We start from the raw sequence: 18,142 nt of genomic DNA on the forward strand, positions 1-18,142 counted from the left end.
ACCATTTCAGGTGATTGCTATCTCCATTCCCCTACTTGCTGTCTAGTATAGGAGAGCTTGATGACATGAATATCAGTGCAATTAAGTGAGATGTAACCATCTGTCAAGAAACAAAGTTTCAGAAAAAAAATAGTTTCCAATTAATTTTCCAGTATGTTGCTGCAAGGTTTAAAAACAAAGAAACAAATCTTTTATTGTGTTATATCAAAATTCTGCAACTAATGGAAGGTTGTAGATAAATATAGTACATTCCGCTATAACCACTGTCTTCTACCCCCTCTAATGTAAGCTCCTTGAGGGCAGGGATTATTTATTTGTTTTTAAATTTCATTTTTATATTCCAAGTGCTCAGGGTACTTCCTTGCATGTATAGACAGGTAATAAATGCTTGTTAAATAAATAGCTAATGATTAAATACTAAACACATAATAAAGGTGTCATAATTTCATAGCTGTTGAAAAGTTGTTTGGTTTTTTCCCTAAATTAAATTTTATGTTTATTTTTAGTTTATATCATTCATTTCCACACGATTTTGAGTTACAAATTTTCTCCCCATCTTTCCCCTACCCACCACCCCAAAACAGCGATACCACTATATACCCCCTCCCCAAATCTACTCTCTCCTATATCCTCCCTCATTCCCCCTCCAACTTTCTAGTAGGGCAAGATGGATCTCCATCCCCCAGTGCCTGTATATCTTGTTTCCCAGTTGCATGTAAAAAAATATATATAATAATATATTTTTTAAACATTTGATTTTAAAACTTTAAATTCCAGATTCTTTCCCTTCCTTCCTCGTCACCCACCATTACTGGGAAGATAAGCAATTCAATATAGGTTGTACATGTATAGCTATACAAAACATTTCCATAGTGGGTATATTGGGAAAGACTGACTATATTTCCCTCCATTCTATCCTGCCCCCCACATGTTCTATTCTCTACTTTGACCCTGTCCCTTTTCAAAAGTGTGTGCTTCTAATTACTCTCCCCACCAACCTGCCCTCCCCCCCATCATTCCCCCCTCTCATCCCTTTCCCCTCTACTCTCCTGTAGGGTGAGATACCCTGTTTAGTGTGTATGTCATTCCCTCCCTAAGCCAAATTCAATGAGAGTAAGGTTGAACCATTCCCTTTTGCTGTCCTGTTCTTCCCCTCCATTGTAACAGTTTTTCCTTTCTTTGAGATAATTTACTCCATTCTGTCTCCCCCCATCTCCTCTTATTATATTCCTCTCTCACCTCTTAATTTCACCTTTTAAGTATCATCCCTTCCTATTCAATTGGTCCTGTGCCCTCTTATGTATACCTGTACACATATATACACACACTCACATATGTATTCATATGCTCATATAGCCTCCTATATAGACATATATGTATGTGCGTGTATATATGTATATGTATATACACAAACACAGACATATATATGCATTTATATTCCCTTCAACTGTTCTCATACTGAGAAAAGTTTCATGAATTACAATTATCATTTTTCCATGTAGGAATGAAAATAGTTCACCTTTGATAAGTTCCTTATGATTTCTTTTCCCTATTTACCTTCTCATGCTTCTCTTGCTTCTTGTATCTGAATGTCACATTTTCTATTCAACTCTGGTTTTTTCATAAAGAATGCTTGAAAGTCCTCTATTTCATTGAATAATCATATTTTCCCCTGAAACATGATACTTCACTTTTGCTGGGTAGGTGATTCTTGGTTTTAATCCCAGCTCCTTTGATCCCTGGAATATCATATTCCTAGCCCTTCAATCCCTCAATGTGGAAGCTGCCAGATCCTGTGTTATCCTGATTGTGTTTCCACAATATTCAAATTGTTTCTTCCTGGCTGCTTGTAATATTTTCTCCTTGATCTGGGAATTCTGGAACCTGGCTATAATATTCCTAGGAATTTTCTTTTTGGGATCTTTTTCAGGAGGTGATTAGTGGATTCTTTCAACCTCTCTTTTGCCCTCTGGTTCTAAAACATCAGGCCAATTTACCTTGAGAATTTCTTGAAAGATAATTTCTATGTTCTTTTTTTGATCATGGCTTTCAGGTAGTTCAATAATTTTTAAATTATCTCTCCTGGATCTATTTTCCAGATCAGTGCTTTTCCCAATGAGATATTTCACATTGCCTTCTATTTTTTTCATTTGTTTGGATCTGTTTAAAAGTATCTTGATTTCTCATAAAGTCATTAGCTTTCATTTGCTCCAATCTAATTCTGAAGGAATGATTCTCTTCAGTGAGCTTTTGAGATTCTTTTTTCCATTGGGCAAATTCAGCTTTTTAAGGCATTCTTCTCCTTATTGATTTTTTGAGCCTCTTTTATCATTTGAGTTAGTCTATTTTTTAAGGTGTTATTTTCTTCAGTCAGGTTGTTGACTCTCATTTCATAATTTTCTTGCATCATTCTCATTTCTCTTCCCAGTTTTTCCTCCACTTCTCTTATTTGGTTTTCAAAATCCTTCTTAAGGTCCTCTATGGCCTGTAACCAACTCATATTTTTCTCAGAAGCTTTTGGTTCAGGAGTTTTGAATTTCCTGTTTTCCTCCTATTCCATGCTTTGATCCTTTTTGTCCCTAAAATAGGAGTATAGAGTTGGATTGCTCTGCTTGGTTTGCCTGCTCATGTTGCCACTCAATTACTTGACTTTTGAGCTTTTTGCTACAGTAGGACTCTGCCACCAGATATTGGAGCTTTGTCCCAAACGCTGGGGTTTTCTCAGTTGCCAAAGGTATTAGTTGGGTGCCCTCTCTGAAGCCTCCACATGCTCTGGCAAGCTGGTCACACATCCCAGAACCTCCACCCTAGACCGCAATCCAGATCCAAGCAGGTTAAAGCAAGAGCGATTACCCCTCAGACTGGACGCTTAGTCCCTATACAGTCTGTGGGCCAGGAGCTGAAGCTGCCATGTGATAGCAGCTGCATGGCTGCTGTGCCTCAGCTGCTTCTCACCCCAGGGGCAAAAGCTGACACACTCTAAATTCCCACGTCCCAAAGTCCACAGTGCACTGACCTTTTACTTTGTCCTTGGCATCTATGTGTTGATAATTCTGGAAAACCACCACAGCTGCTGGTTATCTGAAGTCCCTCTAGCCGGTGGCTGGTCAGGCCACCCTGGGACTAAGACCTCTGGCTCGAGCAGGGGCTGGGGTCAGCTCCCAGAGCACTGCACTGGTCACTACCTGCTGGCCTGCCAGGCTGTTCTCAGCAGGAGGTTAGCTTCTCTGTGTCATTTTGTGGGTTCTGTAGCTCCAAAGTTTGTCTAGAGTCATTTTTTTACATGAATTGGAGGTGGTGGGAGCCGGTGTGACCCAGCAGTCCTGTTTCTAATCCGCCATCTTGACTCTGCCCTGCCAGTGGATTCTTTCAAATTCTATTTTGCCCTCTGGTTCTAAAACATCAGGGTAATTTTCCTTGAGAATTTCTTGAAGGATGATTTCTAGGTTCTTTTTTTGATCATGGCTTTCGGTAGTCCAATAATTTTTAAATTGTCTCTCCTGGATCTATTTTCCAGGTCAGTGGTTTTTCCAATGAGATATTTCCCATTGCCTTCTATTGGTACAGGAGTTCTGACTTCACTGTCTTTGTCCTATTCCATGCTTTGATCCTTTTTGTCCCAAAAATGGGAATCTAAGGTTTGACTGCTGTGCTTGCTTTGCTTGTTTACATTGCCATTCAATTACTTGACTTTCGAGCTTTTTGCCATAGTAGAACTCTGCTTCCAGATAGGAGAGCTTTGTCTCAAATAGCTGGAGTTTTCACAGCTGCTGGAGCTATTAGTTGGGTGCCCTCTCTAAAGCCTCCACGGGCAATTGGTCACAAACCCTAGGACTTCCTCCCAAGACTGTGATCCAGATACAAGCAGGTTAAAGCAAGAACAATTATCCCTCAGAATTGTTTCTTTGTCCCCCTATGACCTGCAGGCCAGGAGCTTTGAAGCAGTCACATAGCAGTGGTTGCTGTGCCTCAGCCACTTCTCCCTCCAGAGGCAAAGGCCAGACCACACTTTCAGACCCCCTGTTCCCAAAGTCCACACTGACCTTTTAGTTTGCCTTTGGCATTTATGGGTTGATAATTCTGGAAACCACCACAGCTGCTGGTGATCTACTCTCCTGAAGTCCATCCAACTGCAGCTGGTCGGGACTGCCCTGAGGCTAAAACCATGGGCTCAAGTGGGCCTGGGCTCTGCTCCCAGCCAGCTGTGATGAACCCATCCTGTCTGCCTGCTGGGCTGCCTTCAGCAGGAGATTTGTTTCTCTCTATCACTTTGTGGGTTCTATAGCTCTAAAATTTGTTTATAGTCTTATTTTATAGGTATTTGAGGTGGTTATGCGGGGAGCACATGGAGTTTTCCTGCTTCTATACCACCATCTTATTTGGTTTCTTTAAAGCTTTATTTTTTCCCTATGTTGTTTTAGTATGCTAAGAGTAGTTCCTTTGCAGGTCAAGACTTACCAACATTTTCTTTACATCTGTTTTATCTAAGGCAGAAATAGCCTCTTAAAAAAATCTTATATTTATTTTAAAAATAAATATTCCTTTTTGATTTAATTTAAATTTAAAATTTGAATTTAATAAATACCCAAAGAGATAACATTACCATACACAAAATACTAAAAAGAAATTATATGTGAAGCCATGACTCACTTTCACATACATCTTGCCATTTCTAAAATCTCATACCATCACTCATAAAAGTAACATGTAACTTTAAAAACTGTCTTGTTCACTTATATGTCCCTTTGAACTTTCTTCTGTTATCCTCTGTGTATTTCATTAAGTGCTTCAATGACTCTCTTGCATTATCTTCTCCTTTTCGGAGACACTGTCACTCGCTTCCCCTTGCCCTTCCTCTGTCCCATGTTGTTGTTGTTGTTGAGTTCTTGTCAGTTGTATCCAACTCTTTGTGTCCTGATTTGGGGTTTGCTTAGCAAATCTATTCAAGTGTTTTTTTTTTTTTCCATTTCCTTTTCCAGTTCATTTTTGCAGATGAAGAAATAGGCAAACATGGTTAAGTGACTTGCCTAAGGTCACATAACTAGTAAGTGTCTGAGGCCAGATTTGAACTCATGAAGATGAATCTTCCTGACTCCACTTCTTCCACATCCCTACCCCCCAAATATAAAGCGGAAAAAAAATCTTAAAAAAAAAAAAACATAGTGACTGCAAAACAAATCTATACGTTTATAATTAGGCATTTCCTAACCTGTGCCTAAAAGTGAAAAAAAATATTTATCTTTCTAAGAAAAGCATTACTAGCTAAAAAGTCTGACCAGCTGTAGGTAGTTATGTTTATTTGGGAGCACATCATGCTCCCATGTGCCTTTAGGCAATTTCTGTTCTTTCCATTTGTCCAAGTAATTGCATTTTGCTTTGTCTTCAGTTTGTTCCACGCCTTAAAGCCTTTCCAATCTTTGTCTTTTGAAGAAGCACTTTAAAATCTCAAAGAATTTTTCCTAAAGGATCCATTGCCAAAATCCAAACATTTTCTTTAGGTTCTTATGTGTCAAAAATTGCTTGGAAAGTGATGAATATTCCTCACTTCACACTGCCTAAGTAGAAAAGGCTCCCTTTGCACCAAAAAGTTACCCTAGCTGGAAGGCAAAGTGAGAGATGAGTGATTGGACCAAAGCAATGGGAAGGCCATCAAGCTGCATAACTTTCATGGTAACTCTCTTGGCAAACAGCTTGGATAAGACAATGAAGCTTCAGAAAAGTGCGAAAGTATTCTATATGGGCAAATTGCTAGTCTGGGGGTTGGGATTTGGCTTTTCTTTTTGTTTGGTTTTAAAAATAAATTTGGTATAGTAGAAATAGTATAGATTTAAAGAACTAGATTTTGAAAGCACTTGTGTAACCTTGGGCAAGCCACTTTTCTCTGGAACTCAGTTTTCTCTTCTATACCATGAGGAAATTGGACTACTAGATGACCTCTGAGAAGAGTGGGCCATATCCAAAGATGCTAGATGGTACAGTGGTTATAGAGCTGGGTCTCGAGTCAGGAAGACCTGCGTTCAAATTTAACCTTAGATACTTAGTTCTGTGACCCCTGGCAGGTTGCTTCCCCTCTGTCTGCTTGAGATTCCTCATGTGCAAAATGGAGATAATAATAGTACTTACCTCCTAGGATTGTTGTGAGGATGCAGTGAGATAATATGTGTAAAGAGATTTACCAACCTTAAAGCACTTTATCAAAAGTCGCTCTTATTGTTAGTCTAAATTACTTTTCCTTCTCTAAGTCTCTGATTTTATGCATATTGACTTTAGAATGATAGGATTGGAGTCATTCAGGTTCTGCACTTAAAGACTTCTGGCCAAACTGGCATTTCTGTAGGATTATCTTGAGGTATGAGTGCAAATACTTTGGTAGTGATTATGTTAGAATTTGAGATGATAAAATTTAGCAGATGAAAAGTTGATATCAGATCCTTAGCTCTTGAAAAGAAAGACATAATGATGAACTGCTTGACAGAGAAGAGGAAAAAGCAGCTGGACCAGGTTTGTTTGTTTTTTTTTATTTAGTTATGATTTAGACTTCCTCTTCCCCCGCACCTCTCGAATTTCTAAAGACAATACTCTGACCTGTTATACCTAACTCCAGAAGACCTGCACCTTCTTGAGTTGACTCAGGTAAGTAAGGTAAAAGACAAGGCCCTCTCATATAATGAACACATTATAAGATTTAGGAAATGAATTCCCTTTCCCTAAAGGAGAGAAATCTGGAATAAATTAGATAAAGTCTCTTTAACACCTAGAGGAAACAACTAAGTAGACATGGTGCTGAGTGAAAAATCCTACTGTCTGACCTTAACTTCTATCAGAACAACTCCTGTCTGATGGAACTTTCTGGTATATGACATTGCTTCAGGGTGGGTAGTAATAAAATTAGGTGACCATAGCTAGGTGGTACAGTGGATAGAGTTCCAGACCTGGAGTCAGGTTCACTTATCTTCTTGAGTTCAAATCTGACCTCAGATACTTATTAGCTATGTGACCCTGGACAAATCACTTAACCCTGTTTGCCTTTGTTTCCTCATCTGTAAAATAGGCTTAAGAAGGAAAAGGCAAAGCATGCCAGTATCTTCACCAAGAAAACTCCAAATGGGGTCACAAAGAGTCAGACATGACTGAAACGACCTAACAACAACAACAGCAAGCAGCTAGTAGTAGATTAAGACTCACAGGAGCTCCTAGGATCATGAAATCACAGTTTGAGAACTGGAAGAGACATTAGAAGTCATCGAGCCCTCATTTTAATAATAACCCTCTCCTCCCAGGTTTGTTGTTTTTTTTTTTTTAAGGATATAATGATATCCATGTAAAACTTTTTGCAAACCTTAAAGAGCTATATAAATGTTATTATTAGTAGAACAGATGAGGAAAATCGAGTTTGAAAGAAGTGCATTAGTTTGCTCAGGCTACACAGAGCTAGTAAGTGTGTGAGATGCCATTTGAACCCAAACTTTCCTTATACAAAGTCCAATGTTCTTGTCATTGCTCTTTTCTGCCTACTTCGAACTCAGCTGCCAAGAGTTCAGCAGCTTCCCTTGAAGTTTATTTTCCAGAATTTGATTCCTGCATCAGATACTTGCTGGCTGTGTTACTCTGGATAAGTCACTTATCCTCTCTCAGCCTCAGTTTTTCTCATCTATAGAATAGGAATCATAAGGACCTACTTCAGGAGGCTTTTGTAGAATCACATGAGACAATATGTATCAAGTTCTCTATAAATATACATGTTACTTATGTATGTGTATTTTATATTCACAGAGAATCAATGTGGTTTAGTAGATAGAGCGCTGCTTTGGGAGCTAGGAAGTCCTGAATTTGTAATTCGAGCATCTGAAATGTTCTTTCTCTGTCACCCTAACCAAGTTTACTTAACAGTGCTCAGACAACTCTACAAGACCATACATTGCATGGTGTTTGGTTGTTTGTCATGTCTGACTCTTTGTGACCCCATTTGGGGTTTTCTTGGCAAAGGTACTGGCGTGGTTTACCATTTCCTTCTCCAACTCATTTTGTAGATGAGGAAACTGAAGCAAACAGAAAAAATTGTCTTGCCCATGATCACACACCTAATATGTATCTGAGGCCAAATTTGGACTCAGGAAGATGAGCCTTCCTGATTTCAGGCCTGGTGCTGGTACTTTCTCCACTGTGCTACCTAGCTGCCCATAAGTTGCATAAGTAAAATGCATTCCGTCATCTAACAATACTCTAGAGAAATGAAGTTATAACTATAGCCCCTGTATACACACACATGTGCACACAATGTGCACACACACATACATATATACCATCAATCAATGCAAAGTATTCTATTTCCTGGGCATAGTTTAAAGTGGATCACACAGCCAGTTTGCATCAGAAGTAGAATTTGAACTCAGTTTTTCCTGACTCTGAGGTTGCCTCTCTATCTACCACTTTGCAACATTGTGTTTTATACAGATAGTTCATATACATATAAATATATATGCATAGAGATATTCTATTATTTCATGTAAAATTATTAACATTTCAATTTATATTCTCAGAATGAAACATAAAAACAAACTGTGAAGACCATGGCAAGGACTTATAAAGTTTCATAAAAGAGAAAACATTCACAAAATACAGAAAAAGTTATATTGATCATCAGTAGAATGAAACTATAAAGAATATGACCAAAGAAAACATATTCAAAGAAAAAACAAGATTCATGAAATGAAATTTTAAAATATTGACAAAAGCATGCATTTCTTCAAAATCAGTAGAGAATATAGTTTCACATTCATTAAATGATTCATTCAGGAAACATTTATCTGTTAACCTTCACTATGTGCAGAGCACTGTGAGAAACATTGAGGAAGCAGGGATGATAACGTACAATTCTGCTCCTCATGGAGCTCACAGGCTAATAGGAAAATAAGACAAAAATATAGGTAACTGTAAAAGCAATACCATAGAATAAGTTTATTGTTGTTGTTTCAGTCACATACAATTCTTTGTGACCTCATTTGGGGTTTTCTTGGCAAAGATAGTGGAGTAATTTGCCATTTCTTTCTTTAGCTCCTTTTACAAATATGGAAACTGAGGCAAACAGGGTTAAGTGACTTGACCAGGGTCACACAGCTAGTAAATGTCTGAAGGCAGATTTGAACTGTCGAAGATGAGTCTTCCTGACTCTAGGACTGGCACTCTACCTTAATAGGGCACCACCTAGCTGCTCTATTAAGTGTATTAGAGAGGTACAAAACAAAATGCTGTATTAGGTCCAAGGAATCCGTGAAGGTTTAGAAAAAGAGCTAATCTAAGATGGATAGCTATTGCAGTATTAGGTTTCTCCCTCTAAGGAATGGTCTGCATTCGGGGTGGAGGGTAGGAAGCAGACAGAGGAAGAAGTGTCATATAGTTTAATCTTGCAGCATATGGAAGTGGCATCATGTTTAGGCTTGGTGGCAGACAGGCAAAACTGCATGCTAAGGGCAAATGTTTAGAACTAACCCTTTGACCATAAGGATTTTAAGTTTAGAAGTAGAAGAGACGTTTGGGAGCAGAGTGGATTTTGGGAAGGCATTGTAGCAGTCAACATGGAAACAAATGTATTAAACCTTTATCATGCAGTAGTACTTGTATGAAGAAAAACTAATTTGGCTTCTGCTAACCTTGGGAGACAAAGGAAACATATGTGATAATCATTTGGTAATGTATCACAGTCTTAGTGCTTTCCATCTTGGTGAACCAGAACCTCGGTAGCTGACCTAGGGTCTGTTTGTCAATTTTAAATTTTGTCCCATTTGGCTTTGCCTTCCAGTCCTCTGGCCTACTCTGTCTATGTCTACGTCCTGGGTCACAGTCTAAATCCTCAGCCTGGATTCTAGTAAACAACTTCTTGTCAGTCCTTTCTAGTAAATTCTCTCCCTCCCTCTGTCTCTCTGTCTCTCTCTGTCTCTCTGTCTCTCTCTCTGTCTCTCTCTCTCTCTCTGTCTCTGTCTCTGTCTCTCTCTCTCTGTCTCTCTGTCTCTGTCTCTCTGTCTCTGTCTCTGTCTCTCTCTCTCTCTCTCTCTCTCTCTCTCTCTCTAATCTATCGTCTGTTGATTTATTATTCCTTCTACATCTATCAAACCATCCTTCCATCTGTCTACATATACACGCAAGGATTTTATCTTAGTTAATGTCAAACATTGATGCCTTGATAAAGCCTGCTCAAAAGTATGTGACTGCAATCTCATTTGAGCAAAACTACATTTCTAAGACACAAGACAATAAACATATTCTTTCCTCAAAGCTCTAGCATTACTAGCATTTCCCCAATTACTAGCATTACCCCAACATCAGTATATTCAGTAGACAGATAAAACCTTTTTCAATGTTACCACTCCACCCCCAACTCCCTAGTGGAGATAACTCAACAAGTGAGTAGTACTGATGACACCAGCCACCCTGAGCTAGGTGGTTATTATGTCTGTGGGCTTTTCTTGTTAGAGAGATTGCAATCGCTGCAAGTACTCTCGTTCCTTTTACTGAAAGAATGGTGTTGAGAGAGATGAGAGGAAATCCCCCAAGTAGACATGGATTTATCTCCTCCCTGTAAGTGGAGATTGAAATTCTTCTTATTGGTATTTCAAGTTATAGTTTCCATAAAAACAGCAGTAGTTGTTAATTAACAAGAAAACTGCCAAAAGACCTACTGAGCATCTTTTCCCATGCATTTCACACTAGTGATTGATTCTATGAACTCTAGACCTCATTCTGAGGAAAACAGAAGCTCTGTTTTGACATAAACTGGTTATAAGAGTTTTATGTGCTTTAGCTACATAATATTTGATGATGGCAAAACATATTTTTTTAGCTCATAAGACATTGATTGTTGTTGGTTTCTAGCTCTATAACCTAAATTTAATTGTAATATATTCAATTCACCAAACATTTATTAAGCACCTAATATGTGTAAGAACTATGCTAGTAACTATGAATCTAAATACAAATGAAAAGCAGTTCCTGCCCTCTCAGAGCTTACATTCTACTGAAATGGGTGGTTTGGGATATAACAACACCTTCAGAACAAATACAATTTAATCTTAAGTGGTTGAAAGCACTAATAACTAAAAGGATCAGGAAAAGCTTCATATAAGAGTTCATGCCTTAAAAAAAAAAAAACAGTGAATTCTAAGAGGTGCCTATGCAAAAGCACAGATAATGGGGAAAAACACCTCAAGTTGGGCAGAACAAACTAATAGACCAGCATATGAAGCATTTCCATTTTATTGCCTTCCATTCTGATTGAAATGGGTAGCGGAAACCGTAGGTAGAACTTGAGATGATAGAATCATAGATCTAGAGCAGGAAGGCATTCCACAGGTCATCAGTTCCAGATCCATCTCCTTACAGACAAGGAAACTGATGACAAGGGAAGTTAAGTGATTTTCCTAAATCAAGAAGTAAACATTGTTTATTTTGCCCCCCTTAAATACTGTATCTAACTGAATTATAAGCTACCAGCTTTCTTGATGGATTGATACATGTGTAATGGTGTGGTGTCAGGTGAAAAAGAGAGTCCTCAATTTCTTTGGTCAATTGGCTTCTCCTTAATCTATCATGGTGCCTATTGAGTTAACTGGCTTATATTTCCTTCAGCTATGGCTGTCTGCTGCAAGAAGGCAGCATGGTAATATAATTCCTCTATTTTGCAAAAGATACATCATTAAATCCCTATGTGATACTAAATACAAGATGATTATTTCAGCCCTTGCTGGAAGAACCTAGATTTGATCCCTGGAGAGGCTGGGCCAAGCCATTCTCACTAACTGTGGATATGTCTTTCCCCCTTATTGCTCTCGCTCAATTAGGCTGTGTCTATATACTTGAAATAAAATGACAGATTGGGGCAATTCACCAAATAATATGGGTATAAAAAACAATTAACTGTGCATTTCAGGTTGCAATATTCTTTGTCTTGAACTGTATGGATAACTTACCTCCATTTGATGTTCACATTTACTTGTGTGGATATGCCTGGAATTAGGGTCAGTTTGCCTTCTGCATACCAGGTAATTTCTGTATTTTTAACTAGGTAGAAACTCTAAGATGTTCCTTCTAAGGGACAGTAATATATGTCATTCAGGATTAATAAAATAATGAAGCCAGTTCTCCCAGTGTTTAAGTTGTTCACAGGGAATACTATGGGCACTTCTGGGAGTAACCTTAATTCTTTTAGACAACTAAGGTGTCATTTAGCACATCAAAGTAGTAATTTTCTAAATGATACCTTTACCATCTGCTTCACTGTATGGGATACTTTTTACATGCCCTAAATGAAAGATACTATTATAAATAAAATACATTATCTTTATCACTATTATCACTTGAAACATAATTATGTAAATAAAGTCTTATTTTTTATCCCATGAAAATGTCACATTCTTTAAAGTTGTTGCTTTTTTTTTTTAAGAAGCAGATTGTCAACACCCTCATAGCCAATGGCATACATAATGGGTTGGAAAAATTCAAATGGAAAGTACATTAACTCAGGAGCTTCATAGCCATGGATGCACCTGCAGGCTTGGGAATGAGGAACTATTTATAAGACATTTAATAAGGGATTCAGCAACATACAGCTGCTGGGGATCTATAAGCAATTTAGACATTGGGCAAATTGGTTTTATTCTGCAGTAGCAGAGGATGGTTTTGAGTACTTTTGAACACTACAGCAAAGGGAAGCATCTCTCTTGTAGCATGCAGAAATAACTATGGCTTTTTAGAACATCTATAAATTCACTATTCTCCCATGAGCTTTTTCTCTTGCCTCTCTGAAGAGTTATTCTTTTAATCAGGTTCCCAGAGGGGGAGGGCATATATCTATGTTTCTCATGGACTGTTGTATTTTTTTTTAAAGGTTTGTATTAAGAATCAGGGCACTGGTGCTCACTCAGAATTCCCTAATGATGTGAAGAGTACCCATGTGATCACCTATCTGCCACCTGTGTGAATCCATCAAAATAGTCATTCCCCACTCCATCTAATAAGTATTGGTAGCAGAGGCCTTGGGTTCCAGACAAAGGTATTGTTAGAGTTAATTCTAGCTCAGATTATGTCTAAGAATATAAAACAAAGTAAAGAATTAAAGTATTCAGGTAAATATTTTTAATATTTGTAAATTTAAAAGCAAGTTTGCTAAAACTTGGAGATGTTTCAAAATGCTGCTACTATTATATATATATATATATATATATATATATATATTTGTGTCTAATGGTAATCATCTCTAGGATAGGGGAGGGAGAAGGGAAAAAATGAAATTCCCATGATAATGTTGTTGTATATTTGAAGGAATAGCAAATTGTGCAGAATAGATTCACAGTTTCATGTGCAATCATCTTTATTATTGTACGATGTGGAAATGTCAGTTTTATTCCATAAATTAAATATATATATATATGTGCATATATATATATATATATTAAAATCTGAATTATCTGGATAAGTTCCTCATTCTCCATTTCCCTTTGTGTGCTCAAAGTAACAATTTGGAAAAATAGTTAGAAAGGTAGGAAAGGCAATGTTTCTAGAAGGTTTCAATAATAAACCACAAAACATCCTTCAGCAATCATTATTATAATCAAATCTTAAATATCTCTGCTACTATTATTTGAAAATCCTACTTTAATGTATTTTTTTATGTTAGGGTTAAAATCCTTTTATCCCACTAAATCTTACTTCAGAGCTATATTTATTTGCTTCTGCAACTGAGCATGACACCTTTTTAACCCAAACATTTAATTAGTTTTTCAGTTTAAAAGAAATATGAGACAAATACAGCTAACAGAGAATGAAAGAGAAATTTAGTTTAGATGGAAGTTCCTCTTGGGTATTAAGGATAATCTTGGTCCTCTCCAAATGTAGAGTTGAGCAGGAAAGGACACTGAGCAAGAGGGAAGGGGTCCTCTGAAGAAATAAAGCAATTCTTCCTAAGTCATTCTAGTTGGAAGTTATCAGAAGGTCACTAACCACAAATATTCAAAAGCATGTTTGTGCTACAGTCATGTGTTTATTATCCTTGGTTCTGGTCTATTCAAAAAGTACAAGAAGTGAATTTTATAAAACATGAACCGTATTTGTTTGCAACTGAAATAAAAATCAAAGGAAGAACAATGATAAAATAACCAAATAGCCTCCCACAGACAGGTGGGGAGATCAGCAAGGAAAACCCACATGCATATCTATATTTTTCAAAGTGAACATTGGATGCAAAAAAAATCTCATCTTTCTGGAAAAGAATGAAAGCTCCAGGTGCAGGGTCTAATAGGCCAACCATCAGGAAGAAAGGAAAGAAACTGTGAGTAGGAGAAAGAGACAAAGGAACAATGGAAGGTTTGGGAGGAGTGAAAGGAACAAACAACTGGCAACAATACAGGAGGAATGGAGCTATTTCTTTTTAAATCTCTCAATTAGACACTTTCATATTCTCCAAGGGACATGGGGAGTTACCTATACTATCACTGCTATTGTTAATAGAATATCAAGGGGATGATCTACTTAACTGTTGAAATTTGTTCTTTTCAGAATTGTTTGTAATAGACTTTTCTGTCATTGTTTTACAAAGCAATCATTTCCTTGTAATAGATAGTTTGGATACCAGCTAAACAACTGCACCCTTGACAGTTCTACTCCCAAAACACTTTGCTTCTGGTACACTGTGCCCCTGTCCCATACCCAGGGAGTCCTCTAATGTTGGCTCAGAAATCCCCTGACAATTTAGAAAGATAAAACTAGTGCCAGCTTTCTGCTTGAGCCATGGGCAGATTCTCATCAGTCCTGGAAAATGTAAGTAACCAAAAAGACCTCTCTTGTAGCTATGCCATACTCTCCCCTTTTCAGGGCACTGCCTTGAAAGAAGATCTGAATATAGATATGGAATGGTTATATGATTATGAGTCAAGCAATATTTATTGTGTGCCTACTATGTGCTTGAAAGGGACCTCAGCAGCAAGCCAGTCCAAACCCTTTCAAAGATGAAGAAACTGAGACCTGGAGATTAAGTGATTTGCCTGAGGCCACACAGATAGTAAGTAGTTGAGATAAGATTTAAACCTGGATCCTCTGACTCCAGCCCAGTATTCTTTCCATCATACCATACTGTGCCCAGGCAAAGGGCACCAGCAGGCAGGTCATCATCTGCAGTATGAACAGTCGGTGGACTTCAGTCTGTTATTCACTCTCTAAACCCTTAGATTTTCATCTGAGAAGAGACAAAGGTGATGGAACTGAATGATGGATAAACCCACCGACCTCAAGAGAGTTTACTGCCCTTTTCTTCTCTGGTTTGTGGATCGACAAACACAGTATTTCATAGTGGGCATAAGGAAGTCAGAGGGGTCAAGGGTTTATACTGTTCCATCTCTGTGGCTCTCTCCCAATAGACCCCTTTAGGAGGATGATGAGGGATTTTAGCACGACTCTCACGTCTATAGGAAATACATGTGAGAAATAGCCACAAAGGATAGTCTTAGTCTTCCAGTCATTCAATTCTGCAGAGATTCTTGCTCTCTTAGAATCAGAAAACCACCGAATCTTCTGTCTGGAAAGGACACCCTCCTTTTACAGATGAGGAAATTGAGGCTTAGAGAGGTGAATCAACTTGCCAAAGTCATGTGGCCAATTAGAAGCAAAGTCAAAACTTGAATGCAGATATCCCGACTCCTATTTTGGTGTTCTTTCTAGGACGGCTTATTGATTCTTATTCTCTTAAAATTTTAGGGTATGAAAGGAACCTCAGAGGCACCCACCTCACAGAGTTGTTGGGAGGATCAAATGAGATAACATATGTAAAGCACTTTGTAAATCTTAAAGCACTATACAAATTTTTGTTGCTGTTGTTCTTGCCTCTCAGACTAGATTGTAACCTCTTTAAAGTCAAAAGGTCATGCCAGACAATTTTGTAGACTCCATAGCATCTAGCACTACTGAACAGAGTAGGTTCAGTGTGAATTATTGTGAAATGTGTGAATTATTGAATGACTGATGATGAAGGGATGGGTCCTGTCATGTATGGTGGTGAAAAAAGAAGGGAGTTTTGAAAACTTTGTGGTGAGGCAGAAGATCAGGGATAATTCAGGTATGTGAAATTTGATTTTTTTTTTTGGAAAAGCTTTATAAAGTGCTATTTAGTTTGTAATTTTCAATTTAGCATCACTTCCATTTGACAGGTTACCAGATCTGTTAAAAAAAGATTGTCACAGATGACATTGCTTCAAAAGATCCGTAATGATATCATGCTGTTTTAAGAATAAGTTAAATTTAAAGTATAAGATCTTGGCAGTGGAAATCCCTTATATCATTGGTCCTGGGAAGGGTAGGATTCACTTAATAATATAACTGTGTTTCTTCATATTTTTTGGAGTTAGGTTATTAAGGTTATGGAGGCCTTGATTCGGTGTGTGGTAGTCAGGTTTTCCCCATAAGCCTTATGGTTTTTGTTGCATGACTTTGCATGATGAAATGATTTTTAAGATTTGTCACCTGCTATCTTATGAAGTATTGAGATGTTCTGCTGTATAACTACCCACATAACCACGTCTCTCTTGTTATTTCATAGGTGCTACATTTTTGCAGCCTAGAATGTTATGTTGCAGTTTCTTCCATTTCCTTAAACATTCTTCACTTATAATATATTTGAGCTCTTTTCAGATGGCCTTTCTGTAATTTCTGATGTCAATAACCTGATTCTCCCAAGATCACCTCTCTCAGTGGAGATGTATACAAATATACAAAGATAGATTCTTTTAAGATGAGTCCCAGTCAATTTATAACTTTTTGTTGTTTTGTTTTTCCTTCAGAGGAAAATAAATAGTCCTACTTTTCATATTCCCTCTCTCATTTTCATCTGATGCTACTGAGGAAATGTCACTGTCTTCTAATGATCTTCATTATTTAACTTTGAATTTACTTTCTAAAAAAACCTCCAAATCAGAAATTATTTGCTTAAGTCTTATTAGCTTAATTATTTGCTTATGTCTGTTCAAAACTATCACAATGAGTGCTAGAGGATATTTTTTTTCCTCTCTTTCCAGTCATATCATCAGTTCATAACCATCTAATCAATGGCATGGTCTGGACAACCATCTAAATTAGCCATTCAAGATGATAAAATCACTGGAATGTAAAGCCTAGTACAATTAATTTAGTGTCTTAGATATAGTCTGCTTTGATACAATTAACATAAAACTTGTAAAGCAAGCCTTATTTTGCTTATATGACTATGTCCAGATTCCCCAGGCTGCAAGAAAGAACCTTTGCTTTCCATGATGGTACCCTTGCATAGAAGGCCATCAAGGTTTCTCCTAGAATTTCCCCAGTGTCCACTCCTGCAAGGAGATATGTGTTTAGCATGTGATTCCAAATGTTTGAGAATAGAGTTGCCCTTTAACATTATAGTCTTTTCACCGATAAATATGTACTTCGAGGGTCATTGCCTGGCAAGCTCACATTTGTGTGATTTTTAATTTAGTGGGTTTAATTTGCGTTATTAAGTTGGAAGAATGTGTTACTGGGAGGTAATTACTGTAAAGCTATTTAATTATTGATTTCCCCAACATAGCAGGGTTGACATTTTACCAGATATAATGAAGGAAAAGATATGCATTAACAGAATGAATATGGAACAAACAAGCATTTTAAAAGGAGCTGTGATTCATTTTAATAGATATACAGTAATTACCCAGGAAGTGTGACTGCTTCCTTCATCATGACATTAACGATTCAAATTAAGTGACAGAACTATAATATATAAGGATATTATGAGTGTGTTTAGAAGACTAGCATTGGCTTAAGGATACTTAAAACCTTCATGTTTACCAATGTCTTTTTCATAGTCTTTTTCTTCATTACCCTTTATGGTAGCCACACTTTATTTTAAAATATTTGCACATGGTTGTGTTTTGTTCTTCATTTAGGAGACACATTCTAATTTGCATATTTTCCTAATGGTCTTAAAAATACAATTGTTTACCCCTTTGTAATCAGCACATTCACGTCTTATTAGGCATTCATAAGATTAGTTTAAAGGTATAACTTCAGGGGAGAGAAGATTTCATTAAGGCAAAACAGCTTGGGAAGCACACACATCCCCGCCCCCCCCCCCCCCCCCCCCCCCCCCCCC

General features: G+C 37.5%; 1 protein-coding gene across 2 annotated transcripts in view; it reads left to right on the forward strand.

The window, feature by feature from the left end:
• MACROD2 (mono-ADP ribosylhydrolase 2) overlaps positions 1-18,142 on the forward strand; it is a 2,250,628-nt gene that overhangs the window by 1,882,789 nt on the left and 349,697 nt on the right. The gene's annotated exons all lie outside the window — the stretch shown is intronic.

Source organism: Petaurus breviceps, unplaced genomic scaffold, assembly GCF_028583685.1.
Source record: "Petaurus breviceps papuanus isolate PSGF00001 unplaced genomic scaffold, PetGlider_PUasm1.0 90919, whole genome shotgun sequence".
Classification (NCBI taxonomy): Eukaryota; Metazoa; Chordata; class Mammalia; order Diprotodontia; family Petauridae; genus Petaurus; species Petaurus breviceps.